We start from the raw sequence: 17616 nt of genomic DNA on the forward strand, positions 1-17616 counted from the left end.
TCAAGGAAAAGTGAGTACTAAGTCATATGTAAAGAGCTGATCAGTTAAGTTTTAGTTCATATATTTGCTACTTATATATTTGGTTTCTATTAGTCTATGAACATATTTTTTTTTAATCTGTAGCAGATTATGTAATATCTTAATTTGTATATGTATGTCTTTCATTTTAAAATTTGTAATGCAAGATCTTATGTTGAAATATCAAGCTTACTTGATTAAAACAACTTTCAATAAAAAAAAATTTAAAAAAAGAATAGATGCAATGAATATTGCAGCAGACACTGCTTGGTATGGCAATGCATAAAAGGTGTTTGAGAAGGTGGTGGCTAAGCCAATAAGTCCAATTCTCATTTTCGATACATATTAACTTTTCACTTTAAAACTAAAAAATGTGAAAAACTTTTGCATCTGCCAATCCTTGTTTTCAATGTGTAGTTCGGTATTTAATGTAATATTGCAGAAATATTTCTCCAGTAACTACGATGAAAGCACTGCAGCTCAAGAGCCTATTCTGTGGGGGTAACAGTTTCTTTCTGAATCACTCTTTTGGCTTTACTGCACGCCGTCTTGCCTCTCTGATCTCTGAACAGCAGAGGGATTAGGATTGGGGACATGTGTGTTTATTCTGTCTATGTCACATCTATTGTATTCTTTTTTGATGAGAACATTCTGCCTTACATTATGGAATCTCAGGAAGCAATCTATGGGGTACGATTGCTCCATTATCAAACAGGTTGGCTCCCTAGGTTCAAAATGCTCATTGGGCATGGCTGGAGTCCTTGGTAAAATCAAGGTGGTGCCATACTCCTAGCCATGGCACCGGTCCCATTTACCTGATGAGCTGAAATACTAGGAGCCATAACCATCTATTTCAGGGAGATGGTCTTTTTAACTACTTGGATGGCCTCCACGTGGTATTACTCCAGGAAACTTGGCTAATGGACCCGTTGGTGGTAGATGGCTGGAACTTCATTACTAGAGCTGAAAGTAAAAGGTCAGCGATGGCACCCCAAAGGAGGCCTGGCTTTGGAAGTGAAGCACCCGCCGGAGATTGTGGAGATACCTGTACCAACTCCAAACATTCTTCTGGCCAGGGTGACGTTTATGCAGAGCAGAAACATGCTTGGTCCACGGGAGCTGTTGTGGATAAATGTCTACTATGAGAGAAATTGAGGTTTTTCTGGGAGGACTTGATTGGCTGGGAACCATTATATTGTGCGTAAATTTCAATGCTAGGATCCCCCTGCCATTAAGGCAGGCTACAGGTGATACAGACTCTATTAATCCTCTGGGATGGGTGGTAAGCCTGGATAGGGCTACTCAATGGGGGATGGGCCTGCATGCTATCCTCATACGGGTTCAGTGCCATTAATGGCGTGTTTCCAGTTTCCATTTGACAACCCTCCTAATTTCACCAGGGTGGGGAAAGAGGGTAGCAGCACATTGGATTATATGTTCATCGTAAATCTACCTGCCATCGTGTAGGACATGTGTGTCTATCAGTGTCCGGAGAGTGATCACTATCCAATTCTGGCACCTTTAAAGCTGCAGTCGGCTTTTAATGATGAGAGCGAGACTGGTCAACTTAGTGTTGATCCTGGACTGAGTCGCATAAAATGGAGTGACACTACCCTGGATCGAGCGGTGATGTTGGCGAGCCAGATCCTGGATGTGCCCCGCAAAGAGGATGTGAGGCCCGGGAGGCTGACTCCAGGCCAGGAATTGTGCCAGTTTGAGGCAAATATGAAGAAGATATATAGCTGTGCCGTGAGGCCAATTAAGGTTGTATACGGGATGGCCCTGGGGATCAAACGCCATCATCGTCACTATTATGACCATGTAATCAGGGATGACAAGATAAAAATGAGGAGGGAATTACATAATATAGCTGCATCTGAGCACCTGCCGTTAGTCCATAGTGAGAAGGTAAGATGGGTCAAAGCAGCCTACTGTAAACAGTTAAAGCGGCATAAATGTATCATGGAATGATACAAATGGCAGGATTTGGTGTTGACGACACAGAACAAAGATAGTACTGCCTTTTGGAAAATTATTAATGGTAGGGACTTCAACACCAGAGATGTAAACGGGGTAACTGAGGAAGGATGGGCAAACATATTGCATTGACCTTGGGAGAGGGGGGAGACGATATGACCTCTAGGTGGGCAGGCGGAGCACAACTTGGTGTATGAGTTGACCCGGGATTACACTGAGGGGGTCATTCGAACTAGTAAGCATCCAGGCTGACGAGCCCTGATGGACTATGTAGTAATGTTTTTAAGGCTGACCCTCCTGTTTGGGCTGCTGCCCTGCATTCACTCTTTAAGAGCATTGAGGAACTGCAGTGCATACCGGCATCGGGGCAAGACAGCATCATCGTGCCTATGGCTATGGTTGGATGTTCCGGCAAACATTTTTGCCAGAATCCTTTTGGAGGAATTACTGCACTGGGAAGAATGCCTCGATGCTATACTCCGATTCCAAACTGGGTTTCGGAACACACTGGCATTAACCACAAGGATAAAACAAGCTTGAATGGTGAGGAAGGTTCCAGTCTATGTTGCATACATCGAATTAAGTGCAGCTTTTGACACAGTTGATAGCAATAGGCTGTGGTGCAAGCTGCAAAAGCTGGGCATTCCAACCGGCCTACTTAAGATGCTGGTGCCCCTGTATTCTCAGACAAGAGTTAAGGTTGGGTGGACCAACATGGAGGATGCACTGCTTGGTTACCTACTTCTAAGGGATAGAAACAAGATTGCACCCTGGCCCTTTCTAAAGGGATTGAAACAAGGTATCACCCTGGCCCTGGTGTGGTTCAATCTATATACGGCAAACATGGGGGCGGCCTTGTGTTATCCCACTGCTATTCCACCAAAGCTTGGTCCCAAACGGACAGTAGCAACATTTCGGCCCCAAATTTACAACCATTGCAATTTGTCGACATTATGGGAGGCGCTGTTATCACATAGATTCAACCAAACAACTCCAATGGCATGGTTATGCAGATGACCCGGCCATTTTGGACTTCACCTCGGGAGGGCTACAAATCTCCTTGAATAAACTAAAGAGCTATGTTGATGAAAAATCCCCGATTATAAACATCTCCAAGACCAAGATTATGGTCTTCGACCCACTGAGGAAGAAGCAAAAATGTAAACATTAGTGGGAATTGGCAGGTAAAAAATTGGAGGTGGTAACGTCCTATAAATATCATGGTATCCATCTGGACTCAAGGTTGAATGGTATGGCCCAGTTGGACTATGCGAGATTAAACAGCAGTGCTATTCTGTGGGGGATTTGTTCCTTTGCAGAGGCCACTCAGTGGGCTTGGTCCTCCATTTACATCAAGCCAAGGTGGTTCCAATGATGACCTATGGAATGGAATCATGGGCACTACCTAAGACCAGGGAACTGGCTAAATTGGATTGAGGATTGGCTAAAAGCCTGTTGCGATTGCTTTTGAAAGGATATTGTTGGAATTCAACCTCATGTCTGTCGATCAGAAGATGGCCCTGGGATGCCTAACTCTATACTGGAAAATGTCTAACGTACAAGTGGGCTCATTATTAAACATAATCCTGGAGGCATACAAGCTGCGGGGTAAACCTATGCTGGGTAGCAACCTAGCTAGAATATGTGAAGTGATGGGGAAATGGCTGCGGATGGCTCCAGTTGATGATGTGGGCAAACTGTGGCATTATAAATCAGTACTGAAATCCATTATTGTGGAACAGGGGGCTGAGCAGGCAATGTTGAATTTAGGAACAATGCCGCAGAGTTTGTGCATTATATTCGGCAAAGAACCCACCCTCCAACATATATAGAGGAATTCCTGCAAAATTATTTGATCTGGGATTACTTAAAGATAAAGTGCAATATTGTCAGAACAGGGGAAATTGAGAGAGCCTGGCATATGACCCCCAGATCAGAGAGGGAATGTCGTCAGTGTGGGGATGGTGCATTGGAGTCGACGAGACATCTTTTATGTCAATGTGAAGCACTGGGAGCCCTGAGACTGGATGTTGGTCTTGTCATTGGATGGGGATAGAATTTACCTGAGGATGGGCAGTGGTAGACATTTTTGATGGGAAACGATCATGCCGGCATTGTATTTTTTAGTCTGTTCTGGGAGGAAAATTGGAAAAAAGTTATGGAAGTTTTATCATGTTGGGGAAGCTAGATTAAGTCTCCCAATCATGTTTTAGCAAGGGTTTCATGATGCATGAATGCCTTTTTTTCCTTTTAGTGATGGTTTTGAATGTAATTTGTGAAAAGTTTAATAAACTATATTTTTTTTAAAAAGCATGAACATTTCACTAAAACACATAAATCCCTGTCATGCTTAATTATATATTGCTCTCTGGTGTGGGTGCGCCTATCAAGGCTCATCAGCTCAGCTCGGCTCTGGAAGATGGCATATTTCTTATGCATCCCACTCTCGCCGCCTTCTCTCTGCATTGCCCAAAGCACCTCTGGTCTGGAAGAGGTTCTCATGTCTCTGCTGAAAAGTAGCTGTGATTGACATCTGCCATATCCTTCTGCAGCTCAGACACTGTTTCTCCAAAACCCTTTCACTCACGGCTGAATAGCAGCATTATTCCGACTCTCTAAACATCAGTGTACACATACAACCTAGTTTAGTTTACCATGGAATCATAATGCAGTATGCATTTAGGTTGTGGCTGTGCAGCGAGGCATAGGGATTTTACTGTTTCAGCAAGTGTGATGCATCAAATAAGTACTTTGCCACACTTCAGTAGGACACTTGTAAAAGTTAGCATAATAGAAAAACCTTACCTTGTGGAGAACGTGCTTTTGATGGCTAGGCATATAATAGCAGGGCAGTCCTTTCTTATTTCCTGTATGGCTGGGCTGGCAGTACAGGGGACCATGAAATGGTCACTATTGGATATATGGTCATGATGGTTCTACCAGGACTGTAGGCTAAATGATGAATGTGGTACCCCATCATCATACAGCTCAACACCCGGCTTACCATTCGGTTTCAGCATCAACCTCTGACCCTCCACCTTACTCCCCTTATCTCCTTCATGTAAACAGCATCACCTTGTAAGCAAGGTTTGCCAGGATGACTGATGTATCTTGGGTGAGCGTCTCCAATTAGAGGCACGAAGCTGCAAGGGTTTGCATAGTGATGCATTCATTTTTGTAATCGTACATGTGCATCTTTTCGAACAATTGCAGTACATCAAGAATGTGCACCCTACAGCAAGCACCCTATGGGAACTCAATGCTCACTAAAACAGACTTGAACAGGGGGTGGGGTTCAAGTTTTTTTGGAAAAATATGCGAGCTGCCGAGAAGACCGTTGCAGCAATGGCTCCACCATTTCAACTTCACGTTTTGAAAATGACGACTGGGAACACTTTTCAAAAATAATATCCACAGAAGCAAGAAGGTATTATGGACATCAAAGACCCAGAATCAATGACTTGCATTACCGACTGTGCGAAAAATATGCTGCTATATAGACAGTTGCAGTGCCCAACAGTCATAAAACCTCTACTTGGTGATAGTAAACCGAGTGGGGCATCTTTCTGCCCGTAGTCGATGCATACCTGCCAAGTACAAGCCTACCTAACATACTCACACAGGTAACCATAATAATGCATCAACATGACGTGATGGTAATAGGATGGGATTATCCATCCATTAAAGTTCTTCCAACTAGACAATCCACAAGGAGAAGTAAAAATGAATGTCTAGATCATGGAAACATGGGAGACCTGGAGATTCCCTCCCCTTCACTACCTGGCTATGAACTTCTCTTAGCCAAACTTCTTCTGAACCCGCAAACCACCATCAATCATGTTATCATTTACAGCCAACCAGAATAGCCCATAACTAGACATCCCCTTCTTTCTCTTCCCTCTGATCAAACCAGCCACTAAATTCCTAGTACTAGCAGACTTCAGCCTCGGATTTAATGATGTCTCAGAGACTAAAAGCCAAAGACCTCACCATCTCTCTCAATGAGATGTAGTTCTCAAAACTCGTCCACTCGCCTACCCTTTCCACGGGACGTACCACAGACTGGATCCTCACACTCAACACATCAGTCAATATCACAAACATTATGCCTGTGCCATGGCACCTCATTGAGTTTGAGCTTTCAAATGCCCATCAGCCACCCAACCCTGTCATCGCTCAACCTCCTACCTTCAGCCGCAACACCCGCAGACTCAGCGAAGCCAGCCTTTCACCCACCCTCCTCAATGATCTCTCTGAACCTTCCCCCTGCCAATGACGCCCAAGCTCATGCCTCCCAGAATTTCTCTGCCTTTACTCGCACCATTGACCATCACGCCTTATTCAAACTGATTACCCCCAAATTAGGTACAAGATCTAATAACTGGTTTTCTGACAAATTTATCTCACTGCACCAATGCAAACGTGCCCTGGAAACACCTGGAGGCAAACTCTCCGACCTTACTGCCTACCTCGCAGCCTTCAAAACATACATAAACTCCCTCAATATGGGTAAAGCAAACTCTTTCAACAGAAGGATCACTGAGGCTACCTCTAGCGTAAAAAAAACTATTCACCATCCTCAAGTAGTTAGAAAACCCCTCTCCAACAACCTCCCCATTCCACATTGGCAAATCTTAGTGTTCTAACATTCAAGCTGTCCTCTCCAACAAAATAAAAAAGTCAAAATCGACGCTATGAAACATCAGCTCCATGCCAAAACACCCTCACTTGCACCTCACCCTGCGGCTCCCCAGTCTCCAATGCTCCACCTTCCATTTCTCCCGTCACCCCAAAAGATATTACCACCACTATCCTACTCCTCAAACCATCCAACTGCAAAGGCGATGCTTGTCCTGCCCACATTATCAAACTCTGTGCAGCCACACTAGCACCTCAGATTGCTGACTTTGTGAACGCTTCCTTCGCTTCCAACAACATCCCCAGCTGCCTTAAAACTGCTTGGGTATCACCCCTCATCAAGAAACCATCAATTGAACATGCCTTAGTGAACACCATTCGATCGCAGTTCAGCATGATGCGAGCGGAACTGTCCCAAGTGTTGCAAGAGGTGAAGGGGTACATAACGAAACTAGAGGAGCAGACCGATGCAGTGGAGAGAGCCATACAAGAGGTCACAGAGGACACAAGGAAGATCGACGAGTTTGTATAGCAATTAGTAAGGGTCAAGCAAACCTCGAGACCCAGAGCAAAGACCTTGAAAACCACTCGAGAAGATCCAACTACAGAATAAAGGGACTCGCTGAGGCAGTGGAGGACAAGGATCTACACACGATGGTGCAGCAAGTGTTTGCGGACTTGGTGGAAGACTGGCCAGGGATAGAGCTGGATCACATAAAACGGAGGAGAGTGCCAGGGGCCAGACCCAGAGATGTATTGATGGCCTTACACGAGTACGGGCAGAAGGAGAAGGTGCTGGCGGCTGCCAGGAGAGCCAGATCAATCGGCTACAATGGCTCGGAACCTCAGCTATTCCAGGACCTAGCCCAGACCACCCTGGTGAAGCGTAGGATGATGGGCCTGGTGGTGCACGCCCTAATGCGAGTGGACATACACTATAAATGGACCTTTCCCTTTGAACTACTGTTCGAATGGGAAGGGAAACAGCATTGGGTCAAAGGTTGAGTACAGGTGCACACCTCAGGTTCATTAAGAACTGTTGAACATTTCAGAAATTAAATGAATTAAATTTTAGGTGCGGGGGAGGAACTGGGGTCATGGCATAAAACCCCTACACTGAAAAAAAGAGAAGAAAGAAGATTCAACCTAGGAATCCTCCCGTCCCCTGCACACTTTCAAATGTTTGGAACAAGTCCAATACTGAAGTTTTTAAATCCTGGATAAATTGAAAACAAATAATTATAAAGAACTTATGTAAAGGAATGTCAATAGGCAAGATTAAATACAAAAATGTATTTATATCACAGGCAATGTGATTCAAATTTTCACGAAATATTATTTACAAAAGTAGAGAAGCACAAATAGTATCGATAGATCCCAACAATTTACAAAAAGAGAGGGAAGTCCAGTTCAATTGGCGACGCGTTTCGAGGATTCTTTCCCCTTTGCCCTTTCCATAGTTGCAGTGGACAGACGCGAAGCCGTGGAGCTTACGCCGAGTCGAATGCAGACCCTGTGAAGAACAGTCCCCCACGCAATACAGGTTAGCACCTGCTTGTCACCTCTTCTCCCAGATAGGGGATTATTAAATAGAGTTTACTCGCGTTGTAACCCGTTTATTTTACTTTTTAGCCATTCAAACTCGCTGTCTGGCATTCCTGCATTTACCTGACTGATCGCGAGCACTACTATTTTGCTGACCCTGTTCATCCTCTATCTTCCTGCGGCGCTCCGCACTCTGCCAAGGTACTTACTTTAGCATTCCGCTTTCCTTTACCAATATTTAGGGATCCCTTATGCATAGATTTTACTTACCATTGATTCCGTATTATGTTTTCCAATTAGCCGATATTTGCAGGCTGAACACTTGCTAACTGCCGCCTCCCGTAGGCTTGAAATTGATCCGATTGATCTCCGCCGTAAATTTGATGTTCATCACCATGCCATCTATTTTACATTGGAACACACACTAGGTATGGTATCTCATTTCCTATGTGGTGATATAATTTGTTTATTTGATAGACTTTCCCCGGCTCTGAATCTATGTTTCCTTTTCTAGATTTCGTGTGCACACGCTGGCACACACTGAGGACTGTTCCCTCTGTGACTTTTTTGCACCTTGTGATCTCTTCCTAACTGGTAACTATTTTTTCTCTTTATTGGTCTCCTCCTCTACATTTGTAGTTGATGTCATGCCTACTTTCTTAATGTATTCTTTTTCCCGTGATTCCGACAGTATTTATAGGATTTCCCTGTTACCAGACCGACATAGTGGTGGTGGCCCTGTTACCTCATGCTTCTAGGAACGTTGTATCTTTGGATAAATTAAAATATATATTTGTAGGAATAGATGACATTGCACCCTTTAGCATGATTAATTGTTGGTGAATACCAGTTCTCTAATTTGAATGAAAAGAATCTACTGTGCATATAATACAGTTTGTTACCATCAAACAAGCATATGAACAAAATGTTTTCTTTTCACATTAAGTGTCCAATTCTGGCCATATGAAGAAGGGGAAAGAATCCTCGAAACGCGTCGCCAATTGAACTGGACTTCCCTCTCTTTTTGTAAATTGTTGGGATCTATCGATACTATTTGTGCTTCTCTACTTTGTAAATAATATTTAGTGAAAATTTGAATCACATTGCCTGGGATATAAATACCTTTTTGTATTTAATCTTGCCTATTGACATTCCTTTAGATAAGTTATTCATAATTATTTGTTTTCAATTCATCCAGGATTTAAAAACTTCAGTTTTGGACTTGTTCCAAACATTTGAAAGTGTGCAGGAGACGGGAGGATTCCTAGGTTGAATCTTCTTTCTTCGCTTTTAAACAGCATTGGGTCACCACATGCGAGGAAGGTTTGAGGGTACTGAAGATTGAGGACGAAGAGTCACCAAGGCAAGAACAAAGACTGGTGAGAGAATCGCTCAAGAGGTAAATGTGAGTGGACAATTTTTTTTGACAAGGGGCTGAAATAAACAGGGCCTAAGGGGAGCGTTTAACCCCCCCCCCCCCACCGACGAGGGTGCCGGAGTGCCCTTCGACACAGGAGCACCACGCTGAGGGAAAAGGGGGGTTGCAGGAAGGAATGTTGTGGTCCACCTGGGGGAGGTAGTTAGGGGAAAGGCACCAGGGGAGGTGGGTGGTACAGGATGTCTTGGTTTATCTACATGGGTCTAGGGGGACCTGCACAGGTTTACTCTGGGTTTACAAGGGCTTAATTCAAGAGATGATGTCGGGTCGGGGGGAGCTAGAGGCTGGTTGAGCCCACCCAAAGGGGAGGGAGGGTGAATGGAGAGGGGGATTTGGGGTGGGTGGGGGATTCCAATGGCAGCCATTCATCATTAGTGCGAGTTGCACGGTAATACGACCATGAGAAAGAGGGAAGTGCTTCGGATACCTCCCTAAACGTCATGGGGCTTAATTCCCTGGTTATGAAAAGGAAGGTGGAACTGTTCGTGGGGTGGTGGAAGTCGGGTATTGTAGCCCAACAAGAGATGCACATTCGGAGGCGAGACAGGCATAAATTGAAAATCAAGGGGTACCATCTGTTCCAATCCAACGCCCCAAGGAATACGGGGGATGTTAATCACTATTCTGGACATTGCAGGCTTCCAGGTCCTAGCTACAGAGGGGGACACATAGCATAGGTATCTAGTGGCCTCTTTCCAATGGGAGAGGGGGACATATAAAGTGGCAGCAATCTATGCCCCCAAATACAGGGAAAGGTGGGTTCTTGCAGGCAACACTGGCCAAACTGAAGACTTTTGCCAAAGCGCAGATAATCAAGGTAGGCAACTTTAATCTGGTGTGGGACCCAAGAGAAGAGAAGACAGGAGCACAAGGGTGTTCCACAACCAGGTGGCACCAACTATCTGCTTGAACAAACTGGGGAGGGGGCTACACATTTTAGTCCCATGTTCATAGATCCTTCACAAGGATAGATTACTCCTAGATTTCACGGTCACTATTGGGTAGGGTCGCGGGGATAGAGCTGGGAGTGATCGCTCTGTCCGACCATGTGCCCATAACAATTACCTTAAATATGAGGCAGAGCTAACCAGGCCTATGGCAGTGGAAATTCCCTAGCCACATCCTTAAAGATGGAGTCCTAGTGAGGACATAAAAAATACAATCATGGATTACTTTGCACTTAATGCAACAGAGGGTGTACGTGACCAGGTAGTGCGGGATGCATTTAGGGCTACATTGAGGGGGGAGCTCATCACGATGAAGTGCCAGGAGGACAAACAACTAGGTGTCTTACAGGAGTAATTGGAAGCAGAACTAAACATATAATGGCTCAAATGGCAAATAATGGGGGAGTATGCTGCAATGGCAATACTGGCTGATAAAGGGGCAGTTAGATGTTTTGCAGACTAGAGCTGCAGAGCGTTCATTGATCTACCACCAACAGAGGTATTCTGTAAAAGCCAATAAGGCGGATCGCCCGTTAGCGAGATGGATTAGGAAAAAAGAAGCATCAAGGACAATCCTTAAAAATAAAGGCGGGGGACTAGAAAGCACTGCTCTACCTGACATAATTTTGGTCTTCACTGAATATTATTCATCCCTGTACACATTAGATTCCTGTGAGGAGGGAGCCCAAACGGAATACCGATCCCAGTGCCCTCTCCCTAAGATCACTCCTCAAGGACGGGAACAACTTGAGGGAGACATTACTCCCAAAGTAGTAAGGGCTGTTATAGCTGCCTTGCCATCAGGAAAGACCCCAGGCTTTCCAGCGTGTTTCTACAAAACCTTTAGAGAGGCACTGATACTGCACTTAGTCCAGCTCTTCAACTCTTTAGGGGAACTGGGGGAGGTTTTATCACCCTAACAATGGAAGAAGTCAAGGTTGTGCTGCTCGCCAAGCCGGGTAAGGATACCACTACATGCGGTTCATACCGGCCGATTGCCCTTATTAATCTAGACACAAAGATCTACACCAAGGTTCTGGCCCAACACCTTTATAAGCTCCTCCCCAAACTGATTGATCCACACCAGTTGGGATTTATTAGGCATAGGCAGACCTCAGATAACATTCGGGGGTCAGTCATCTGATTGAAAAAGTAAATAACCCCTGCACTTATACTAACGTTAGATGCCGAGAAGGCATTCGACCGGATCGAATGGCCATTCCTCTTCCATGCGATGAAGGTTATGGGATTTGGTTCTAACTTCCTTTCAATGGTAAGAGCTAACTACCGAACTCCCTCCTTGCGCCTGGCAATCAACGGGCAACTTTTCCAGAGGATCACGGTCTCACGATGCACTAAACAGGGTTGGCCATTCTCCACGCTCTTATGCACCACACACCTGGAGCCGCACTTGGCCTCTCCGAATATTAGGGGGCCTCCCTTTGGGGTTGAGGAGCATAGAGTCGCTGCATTTGCTGATGACATGCTCCTATTGATCACAGAACCAGAAACCTAATTTCACGGATTCTCACAGGAACTACTTCTCTTTGGGGAGGAGACAGGGTTAAAAATATATCCCCACAAATCAGAGTTATTAAATGTGACCGCCCCCCCTTAGAAAAGGTTCAGGTATTGTGGGGTATAGTATCCTATAGATGGGTGGAAACCAGCATTAGATATTTGGGGGTACAGATGACTGGTTCTCTGGATGCTCGTTACTGTGCTAACTACTAGCCTTTAGTTGAAAAGCTGCACCGACTGCTGGTGGAATGGATGCCATTATCAATATCCTGGATGGAGAGGATAAATGATTATTTTGCCAGAAATCTTGTGCTATTTAACAGCCCTGCCAGTGGGGGTTTCCCAGTGTGTTGAGGTGTCAATGGGGAATTGGGAAATTAGAGAAGGAAAGGGTGCAAGGGGTTTTTACTGTTTCTGCCGTCATTAACCCCAGATTAGCTCATATGCAGGTTTTGTGTTAAATACCATTAGCTCCAGAGCAGATATTGTGACTGGAGTCGTTAGCCCCAGAGTATGTACTGTGCATGCCATGATTCAGGTATTCCGTCATATAACGGATTAGCAGGTACTGTATCAAACGTCATTAGTTCCATGCAGGTACTGTGTCTGGAATCGGTATCCCACATCCGGTACTGTGTCTGTAATTATTTGCCCCAGGGCAGGAATTGCCAGATGCAGATGATGAGCAGGTACTTACTATATGGGAAGTCATTAGCTCCAGACTCACATTTACCTCAGGCTCTGCACTCATTCGCTCTAGCCAGAAAATGTGATGGGCCTTTGCCATTAGTGCTAGAGAAGGTACTGTCTGCTGATATTCATCGGGGTGTTGTTTCTGTGTCGCCCTGGGGAATCATTACTTTCAGAGTAGGCACTGGAACTGGAGACAGTATACGTCTGCAATCATTAATAAGCCAGCGTAGGTATTATATATACATACCTCTGCGAGCATTCCAGACCCTGAACTGTACCGTAAACGAGCTTCGGAGCAGCTATTGGGTCTATGATTCCAACAACAACAGGCTGCACGGTGTAATTTCAAAACCAGATGTTCAGAAAGTCACGTATATACATTTTTTTTTAATTTCAATATGTGATAAGTACAATACAACGAAGTACAGCTGTAGCCTCATACTTCAATGTGCATTTCCAAACAGGCTCCTCTTATAACAAGAAAGGGGAGAGAGTTGATGGATGCTAAAAGGAACTCATAAAATTCTCTGCAAGAGCTGGATCGCGTGCACTCACCTGATGCTGCCTGGAAACTGAAAAGGAGCGTTTCGTAAAGCGACGCCTTGTGTTGCTTTCACTATCAATAGAAACACATGGTTAAAGTCCCTATGAGACTCGATGCCATTGTGTGTTTGTTTAAAAATGCGCCGTCACTTTCTGAAATGCCTTTACTTGAAGTCGTTTGACGTTTCACGTACGTTAACGTGCCGAGGAAGAGAATCATGGAGGAAGGAGGACTACGTGCTGTGCACGGGCCGGTATTTATTTGTTATTGTGTGTTTACAAGGCGCTTAAACACCTGGAAGTGTTTAGAAGAGCCAGGTATATTTAGGTGCCGCTGTTTTTGTCTTTCTATTTTGCTTGTGGGTGCAGCAACAGGGGATCTTTGTGTGTCTTCTTGTTTGGGTAAGCGTACTTGCATGTTTTCCATGGCAGTGTCTTTTTGCTGTATTCACGGCGATGAAACGGGCTTTCTACAAAACTGTACAGTGTATGCGCAATCTTTAATCGTTTCTTCACCCATGTCTACAACACAGCTTTCCCTGTTTGAACAGCAATGAACTCCCCCAGTTGGAAATGAAGCCCCATGTCGATTCCATTGTGACTGTTGGGGGTGTGTCCTGACCCCCAGCGATTCCCTTAAGCCCCCAGCGCACAAGGACTCGCACCACACACGTCCTTCTGGCTCGGGCTTCCCAGTCACACTGTCCTGGCTGGAAACGCCCAGTTTGTTTATGCTGCACGCGGCGGTGTGCAACATCACGCAGCCGCGTGCGCCCCGTCATCGGGCAACGCCACACTCCTCCTTTTTTGGGAGGACAACAACAAACACTTAAAGACTACACACTGGAAACCAAATAACACTACTAAAACGATAACCATATCTAATACCCAGTTCCAAAACACCCCTTTATTGACATCCCCCCGGGTCCCTTTACTTAACAGTTCTCACCCTCAGGATGCTCAGACAAATGTCCCAATACGTAGTCGCTGAGGTGAGCGGGTTTCCCTTGCCCAGCCCTCTGGGGGTACCTCCCGCTCACCTCCGGCACGGGTGATCTGTCCATAGGCGTCGTCCGGGCCGGGGACTCAGGCAGGCAGGGTGTCTCTCCTTGGTCCTCAGGAACCACCCTTAAATCCGGATCAGGGGGCGGGTCAGGTCTCGGATCCCCTAGCTTCGTGAAGAGGCTCACATTGCGGGTTACCGCAGACCTTCCGTCCGAGGCAGTCACCATGGATCCCTTGACTGCAACGGCGTACAGCGGCTCAGGCTCATACAGAAGGGAGAGCTTTCCATGGGGGTGTCTATTTTGAATGAGGACCTCATCGCCCGGCTCCAGCTGCTGCGGGCGAAGTCCTCGCCGGATGTTTTCCTGCTCGATCCTCACTCACCGGTCTGCCTCGACCTGTTGGTTGTCGATTACCCCCGGTTCTTTCTCCCCCACCTCCGGAAACAGCCCCCGAGGGCACCGCTTGAATAATGCCTCTGCCGGGGCCACTCCGGTGGAGGCATGCAGTGTGGTGCGGTACACCCTCAGGAACTGATGGAGAGCTCTTCGGAGGGATTGCCCCTGCCCCAGGGCGATTCTAAAGGTCTTATTCAGAGTCCTCATCAGCCGTTCGGCTTTGCCGTTTGCCCTTGGCCATAGGGGTGTGATCTTCCTGTGTAGCACCGCACAGCTCTCTATTAGCTCCAAGAATCGCTCGCTCTGGAACGGCGCCCCGTTGTCCAAGCACAGTGTGTGAGGGAAACCATGGGCCGCAAACACCTTTTCCACGGCCACCACCACATGCTCGTACGCCACCGACTACACAAATTCCACTTCAGGGTACCTTGAGTATTCGTCGACCAGCACCCGGAAGTGGGTGCCCATCGTGGTGAAGCCAAAGTCTGCATGAACAACTTCCCAGGGTCGCGTCGCCCGAGGCTTTGCTTCTATGACAGGCTCACGCTGCAGGGGAGACGCCGCCTGACACCAGACGCAGGCCGCCACGAAGTCGTCCACTTTGCGTTCCAGTTCCGGGAGCCACACTTTCAGTCTTAGGTGGACCTTAGTCTTGGCGGCGCCCTGGTGTCCACGGTGGGCAAGGGTGACCACCTCCCTCACCTTGGATTGGGGCACGACAATGCGATCTCCCCTGAGCAGAAGGCCGGATGCTGAAAAAGAGAGCTCCTCCCGGATCTTCCACAGCTGCTCCAGTCCGATTCTGCCCTCCTGAGTGCGCCCCGCCAGGGCCTCCAGCACTAACTTCCAGGAGCCATGCTGCATGGAGTGCCTCAGGATTTGGAAACACTCATCTTCCGCTGCCGCTGCCTGGAGCTCCTCCAGGGGCATTGCATTCAGCGTGGCCGCCTCCACCACCACCACACGTACATGTTCATCGGCTTCTTCCGCACATGTGTCATGGTCTTCCTCCCCAGGCGCACCCGGGTGTCTTGAACGATAGTCTGCTGCATTGTTCGCCCCCGCCGATACACCAGGGTGACTCCGTATTCCAGGAGATCGAGCATCCACCGCTCAATCCTTGCCGGCGGCTTGGATGACGACACAGCCAAGATAGGAAGCAATGGCTTGTGGTCCGTCACCGGGCGTCTGAGGACGTAGAGCCGGAAGTGCCTGCAGCCCCAGAGCACCACCAGCGCCTCGTGCTCAATCTGTGAATACTGTTGCTCCGCATCCGACAGCGCCTTGCTGGCGTAAGCCACCAGGCGGACACCCCGATCACGGTCAACCTGTGTCAACACGGCGCCCAGGCCGAACGGGCTGGCATCGACAATGATCTCCGACGGCAATGCTGGACCAAAGAAGGCCATGGTATCCTCTGCTGCCAGGGCACCCTGATGTCATCGAAAGCCTCCTGTTCAAGCAGGCCCCAGTTCCAAGTGGTATCTTTCACTGTCAGTGCTCTGAGCGATTCCGACCTGGAGGCAAGATTCTGGATGAACCCTCCATAGTACGTAACCATACCCAGGAAGCTCCGCACATCGGACACGGATTCCGGAGGCTGTGCCTTTTTAATGTCCTGGACCTTCTTGAGATCCGGTGACACACCCCCTTCTTTAAACCCAAAGCCAAAGAACTCTATCGATGGTCTCAGAAACTCTCATTTCTCCTTGTGGAGGGTGAGGCCCAGGGACTGCAACCTCTCAAACGTTTTCGCCAGCCGCCTCAGGTGGTCCACCTCTGTCCTGGCAAACACCAGGATGTCATCACTGATATTCAAGACACCCTCCAGATCTTCTAGGGCGCCTTGGATGATATTTTGGAACACCGCCGCCACCGAAGACGCACCAAAGCTTAGTCTTTTGTAGCGGTACAGCCCTCGGTGTGTAGTAAATGTGGTGATATACCTCGACTCGGGGTGGAAGACAACCTGGTGGTAGCCCGCTCGGAGGTCCAGCTTTGAAAAGAAGCGAGCGCCCTGTACTTCGGCAATTATGTCATCAATCGTCGGGGTGAGGTGCCTCTCTCTCTTGATAGTTTTATTCGGCAGCCTCATGTCGACACAGATTCTGACGGCGTCTGGTTGTTTGGGTTTCCGTGCCACTACAATTGGGGACACCCAGGGAGTCAGACCCTCCACCTTCTCAATTATGTTGAGACTGACCAAGTTATCCAGCTCCTTGTCGACATGTTCACGAAGGTGAAAGGGTACCCTGCGATGTTTCAGGGCGATGGGCTGCACAGATTCATCGATATGCAGCCTCACTGGATCACCAGCCATCTGTCCGATCCCATTGAACAGTGCAGCATACTTCTCAAGCAAGTCATTGATGTCCTCCAGATAGACAGAGTATGCAAAACTGACAATGCCGAGGGCCTACGCCGCTGCGCAGCTTAGCAAGGTATTGGTGCTCACCGGTGTCACGTAGAAGCGTGCAGTGATTTGCGAGGCGTCGTGCTCCACCTTGTCCCCCGCTCCCTTTGAGAAAAAAAGGGTTTGGGGGCTGCAGGGGTGTCCCCCACATGTTCCATGTAATAATGTCCCCGCAAAAAACTGCAATTTTTCAGCGATTTTGTTTTGCATGGCAATATTTTTGAGGGGACAGTATTACATAGAACCGTGCTGGCACACCTGTGACACTTCAGCGGTTCTCGTCTCCCTGCTGCGTCATCTTTGGCATTGCGCTGCCCCTTTTCTCTGCTGCCTCTGGATTGTACCCACTGAATTTCTGGTGACTGCGAAGTGGCCACCCACTCCTTGCGCCTGCAGGACGTCTCCTCTACTACTCTCGCAATTTGAATGGCTTTGTCCAGTTGTAGTTCCTTCTCAAGGATAAACGTATCTTGTACTTTT

The 17616-nt window shown here is 47.2% G+C and overlaps 1 protein-coding gene across 1 annotated transcript in view; it reads right to left on the bottom strand.

Moving 5' to 3' along the window:
* THUMPD3 (THUMP domain containing 3) overlaps positions 1-13551 on the bottom strand; it is a 160406-nt gene extending 146855 nt beyond the window's left edge. Inside the window, exon 1 of the mRNA XM_069643467.1 lies at positions 13333-13551. The gene's annotated coding sequence lies outside the window, so the exon portion shown is untranslated. The remainder of the gene's footprint in view (positions 1-13332) is intronic.
* Positions 13552-17616: the final 4065 nt, after the last annotated feature.

This window comes from Ambystoma mexicanum, chromosome 2p (genome assembly GCF_040938575.1).
Source record: "Ambystoma mexicanum isolate Mex_15411 chromosome 2p, UKY_AmexF1_1, whole genome shotgun sequence".
NCBI classification, from domain to species: domain Eukaryota; kingdom Metazoa; phylum Chordata; class Amphibia; order Caudata; family Ambystomatidae; genus Ambystoma; species Ambystoma mexicanum.